Source organism: Spea bombifrons, chromosome 3 (assembly GCF_027358695.1).
Source record: "Spea bombifrons isolate aSpeBom1 chromosome 3, aSpeBom1.2.pri, whole genome shotgun sequence".
Taxonomy (NCBI): domain Eukaryota; kingdom Metazoa; phylum Chordata; class Amphibia; order Anura; family Pelobatidae; genus Spea; species Spea bombifrons.
The window spans coordinates 121,491,555-121,496,927 of NC_071089.1; the positions used below are offsets into that span (position 1 = coordinate 121,491,555).

The 5,373-nt window shown below is 55.9% G+C and overlaps 1 protein-coding gene across 1 annotated transcript in view; it reads right to left on the reverse strand.

Annotated features, from left to right (window-relative positions):
* Window positions 1-3,163, reverse strand: part of MAPRE3 (microtubule associated protein RP/EB family member 3) — a 9,253-nt gene extending 6,090 nt beyond the window's left edge. Inside the window, exons 1-2 of the mRNA XM_053459912.1 lie at window positions 3,128-3,163; window positions 909-974 (exon numbers count right to left, since the gene is read on the reverse strand). The gene's annotated coding sequence lies outside the window, so the exon portion shown is untranslated. The remainder of the gene's footprint in view (window positions 1-908; window positions 975-3,127) is intronic.
* Window positions 3,164-5,373: the final 2,210 nt, after the last annotated feature.

Here is a 5,373-nt window from a genome sequence, read left to right on the forward strand (position 1 = left end):
AGTGGAGGACTGAGGGGTAATTGTAGAAAGGGGTAGTAGATACCTGGAATAGACTCTCAATGGAAGGGGTGCAGGCAAACCCTCCCATAGGGTTAATGATGGGGCCACCACCCCGGGATCTCTGCCCCGGAGTACAGATTTGCCCCTCGGGAGCCCTCGGCATAAGCCCAACGTGGTTTGTGGTCACCTCACGAGAGCGCTGCCTCCCGCAGTCACACAGTAAGGGGTTAAAGAGGGTCCGGGGCGCTGCAGCACGTGGGGGGGGGTGGTCAGTGAGCACTCTGGGAGTTACAGTCCTCAGTAGCTGGAGGGACAGCGTGGAGATAAGGCGGGCGTGTGTGAGTACATACTCCGTACACGCACAAAACACGCACACGCCTATAAACACAGCGATCCTCACAACAAGGACCTAATCGCCCCCCCCCCGGCACGTCCCAGTAACACCAGTCACATCTCCAGGGCCGGCGTGTTTATTACAGACAACGTCACGGCTTCCTCTCACTGACGCGTTTTATGGAGAAAGAAACTTCTTCAGAGACCGAGATGGGAAGGAAGGAAGATTTACTTTACTGAGAGAGGGGTAGATAAGTGGAACAGCCTCCCAGCAGAAGTGGTAGAGGGAAATGTGTTAACAAAAGATAGCACAGAGATAACCTGCGAAAATCAGGTGCGATCGGATCAGACGAGCGCCGTGACTGACACGAGCGGGTGATGCGTGCGGTGTGTAATGTGTGTGCTGTGCGGTGTGTAATGTGTGTGCGGTGTGTAATGTGTGTGCTGTGCGGTGTGTAATGTGTGCTGTGCGGTGTGTAATGTGTGCTGTGCGGTGTGTAATGTGTGCTGTGCGGTGTGTAATGTGTGCTGTGCGGTGTGTAACGTGTGTGTGTGCGTGTAGTGCGATCTCTTACCCCAGCTCCGCAGTGACCGGCTGCACACAGATTCTCGCTCGCTCCGCGCGTCTCTCCCCGGAGTTTCTACAAACAAGAGAGCGTCGGTTACACAAACACGGCCTACTCATCACACGGCAGTTACACGGAAACACACCGCATACACGCAACGAACACGGCCTATCCACAGAGCGAGCACGCCACGGGGGGCAAACAAACCGGGGACTTACAGGACCACCACGCGGCAGTTCCACGGAAACACACCGCATACACACAACATACACGCAGCCCCATTAACTCCTTCCATCCTGGACCGGGTTCCTGTACCCCCGAATGTATCAGAGTTCCGGATGTCTGCACCGGAATGTGTTTAATCAGTTTGATGGGACGCGGGGCCGGTACGGACTGATGGGACGCGGGGCCGGTACGGACTGATGGGACGCGGGGCCGGTACGGACTGATGGGACGCGGGGCCGGTACGGACTGATGGGACGCGGGGCCGGTACGGACTGATGGGACGCGGGGCCGGTACGGACTGATGGGACGCGGGGCCGGTACGGACTGATGGGACGCGGGGCCGGTACGGACTGATGGGACGCGGGGCCGGTACGGACTGATGGGACGCGGGGCCGGTACGGACTGATGGGACGCGGGGCCGGTACGGACTGATGGGACGCGGGGCCGGTACGGACTGATGGGACGCGGGGCCGGTACGGACTGATGGGACGCGGGGCCGGTACGGACTGATGGGACGCGGGGCCGGTACGGACTGATGGGACGCGGGGCCGGTACGGACTGATGGGACGCGGGGCCGGTACGGACTGATGGGACTCCCCAACCATGAGCACTGGTTGCTACGGCGACTAGAACGCATCTGAATCAGTCTTAACACCCCGTTACATCTGGCCCCCGCCGCGGCACACAGTTAGGGCCCCCGCCGCGGCACACAGCGAGGGTCCCGGAGCAGCACACAGTCAGGGCCCCCGCCGCGGCACACAGCGAGGGTCCCGGAGCAGCACACAGTCAGGGCCCCCGCCGCGGCACACAGCGAGAGTCCCGGAGCAGCACACAGTCAGGGCCCCGGAGCGGCCCCCGGAGCAGTCTAAAGAGCCACAAACCTTCTATACTCTCCCTGCAGACGCCGGGCCGCGCGTTACACAGAGACTCCCTGCCATGACGCCTGTCCAGCCGGCCCTTTCTTTACCGGTGCGTTTGCTGCCACTGGGAGTCTATTCCAGGAGGGGGGGGATGACCCCAGGTACCCCCCCACACTGCATGCAGACCCCCGCTGCCCTCCACCCCCACTGCATGCAGACCCCCGGTGCCCCCCACCCCCACTGCATGCAGACCCCCCGGCCCCTCCACCCCTACTGCATGCAGACCCCCGGTGCCCCCCACCCCCACTGCATGCAGACCCCCGGTGCCCCCCACCCCCACTGCATGCAGACCCCCGGTGCCCCCCCTGCATGCAGACCCCCGGCCCCTCCTTGCCGGGCACCCACCTGCACACTGTTACACTGTATGGGTGAGACTGGCACTGGAAGCCCCCCCCCCGGCTGGCTGAGAGTGATGCTGTATTCTCTGCGTGTTTTTCACGCTGTCAGCAGTAACGCCGCGTCTCGTGATCCCCGTAATCCTCGCACAATGCCGAGCGCCGCTGCTGATTCCGCCCCACGGCCTGGCAGCGGCATACCCCGCGCATGTTTAAATCCCTCACTGGATTAGCTTCTACCACTTCTGCTGGGAGGCCACTCCACTTATCTACCACCCACTCAGTAAAGTAAAACTTCCTTCCAGCTCAGCCTCTTCTTCCCTGAGATCACCGATACCTGAAGGGTTAATGATCACCTTGGGACGGGGCAAATACATTTAACCCTTTCAGAACACAACACTGCCAACAAGGACCGTGACACATGAGACAGATGAGCGCTCACTCAGGGGACAGGTGTGGTGCTGAGTGTCAGTGATGACGCCGAGGGGCAAGGGAGTGAGGGGTATGGCAGGGGGGTGACGGGCAGGGGCATGGTTGGTTGGCAGGGCCGTTGCCCAGTAGTGCCGCAGGTAGCGGTGACGCGGGTGGCGGTGTCGCTGCGCAGCGGGTGTCGCCGGGCATGATGTGTGATGTTGGGTGTCGGGCTGAGGCGGGCCGTGTCCGGTGCTGCCCCCTCCTCCAGTTCCCGGTCCCCCAGCTCCCCGGTCCCCCAGCTCCCCGGTCCCCCAGCTCCCCGGTCCCCGCTCACCGTGATGCTGCGTCCCTGTCCGAATCTCACAGGCCCAGCAAACACTGTCTGAACGCACTGCGCATGCGCGGCCTGGCGGGTAGGGGAGGGGGAGATGACAGGTAGAGTGAAAGAGACGGGGATGGAGAGGCCGGGGAGAGGGGGGCAATGGGGGCAAATAGTGAGAGCGAGTGGGGCAGGACAGATAATAGGGGGGGCGGGGCATGTGAGGAACGCGTTGCAGAGGGGGGGAACGCGTTGCAGAGGGGGGGAACGGGTTGCAGAGGGGGCCCGAGGGGTAACAGGGGGTGCAGCTGCCCCTAGGCCTTGGGGCAAAAACTCCCACTCCTCAGAACCAACGCACATACCTGACAACTTCCCGGGTCTGGCCAGTGCTTACCTGCCAAGTGTCCCTGATCAGCATGTCGAGTCCCTCCCCCAAACCCCTATTATCTCTCTTTCCAATCCTGTGCCCCCCTTTACCCCTCTCTCCTCCCCTGATGCCCCTCTTTTCTAGGAGGTCAGAATGTTTGCGGGGTATGAGGGGTTCGCAGGGTTCTACAGCCCTAAAAGCCCCGATAATGTGTATAGAAACAGCACGGGAACGGCTTTATAAACGGAGTGGCCCCCGTCTGCGATGTACGTCGGGTCCTGCGTGTCGAGCAGAAGGAGGAACGGGTTTCCGACGGCGCTCCATTCCCCGAACCCAGCGGCCTACACGGGCCACCCTCACCCAAACCTCCATGAAGAGTTACGCAACGATCGCCCCGAATGGAACTAAACCATTCGCGGCCCCTGCGGAGCGCCCGGACCCCTCACAGGGTAGACATTGATTGGCTGTTGCCATAGAAACCAAAAAAACCACTAAAGCTGGTGGCGTTAACGAAGCGCAAACGTTAGACTCCAGGAATGAAAGCTTAACAAGTGGAACGGCAGCTTTAAAGGGACCCGCTGCTTATATACAGAGCGCGAGCGTCACTCGCAGAGCGTCACTCCCGGCCGCTCCGCGCAGCTGCAGCCGGAATCCCCCCGCGTACAGCTGATCCATGTATTTATTTTGTTGTTATTTCCCTCTTTTTTTTCCCCCTCACATATTATTTTAATTTTTTTTTCCCATATTTATATATTCAAGACAATTTTTTGTATGAATACAATTTTTTAAAATATGGGATTTAAGTTTTTATTTATTTTTTATTTCAGATATATAAATTATCCACATCGAGTATAAATGATTTAGAATTACCATATTTGCTCGATTATAAGACGACCCCCCAAAAGTCAACTATTAATTTTGGAAAAAAAAGAAAAAGCCTGAATATAAGACTACCCTATAGGAAAAATGTTTTACCAGTAAATGTTAATTCATCTAAACTATTTTTTTCATATTTAATAAAAACTATGATTGAGAATTTTTTTTCATTTTTATTTCCTTTTATTTGCCAACATTCCCTGGCTGGCAGAGAGGAGGATCCGGGTCTCCTGCAGCGCTGCGGGGGGATCCTCCTCTCTGGCAGCCGGTGGAGGTCTGCAGGATGCACACAGACAACCTCCGCTGCTGCTGCTGGTACTTCCGCGGGGGCTGCTATGAATGGGCACTGGAAGGTCATGTGACGTCGGCGCTCCGTCATAGAAGCCCCAGAGGAAGTGCCGCCAGCAGCAGCGGAGGTTGGCTGCCAGAGAGAAGGATCGGGGGGGGGGGATTTGTCTAGATCTTAGTCTTGTAGTCAGATGTCTATTTGAGGACGACCTCGAATTTAAGACGAGGGATATTTTTCAAAGCATTTGCTCTGAAAATAACCTTGTCTTATAATCAAGCAAATACGTTATTTTATATATATATATATTTTTTTTATTTAACCCCTACCTAAACCTAATTCCCCACTATATATTTTTATATATATAGTTAAAAAGAAACACAACAATTAACGCCTTGGGATCAGGTTAAAAAAAAAATATATGTATATATATATATATATATATATATTTATTTTTTTAAAGATGACGTACCAGGCATGTCACTGGTCCCGTAGGGATGCCTTTTTATGACCTGCCTGGAACATTATTGGTTGCGAAGGGGTTAAATCACAAGAACCGTGTAAATTCCCAATGAAAGGAATAATTTTACCCGTTCTGTACTCGATGGCGAAAAGAAAAAGGCACGAACGCAGAAGATATTTGAAGAATTCACAGTTTAATGAAAAGTTGAACCAGAATCCACTGTTTTTCCCCCAGCGCTGAACGAGCCACGTTGTTGGACAAGCAGGGTT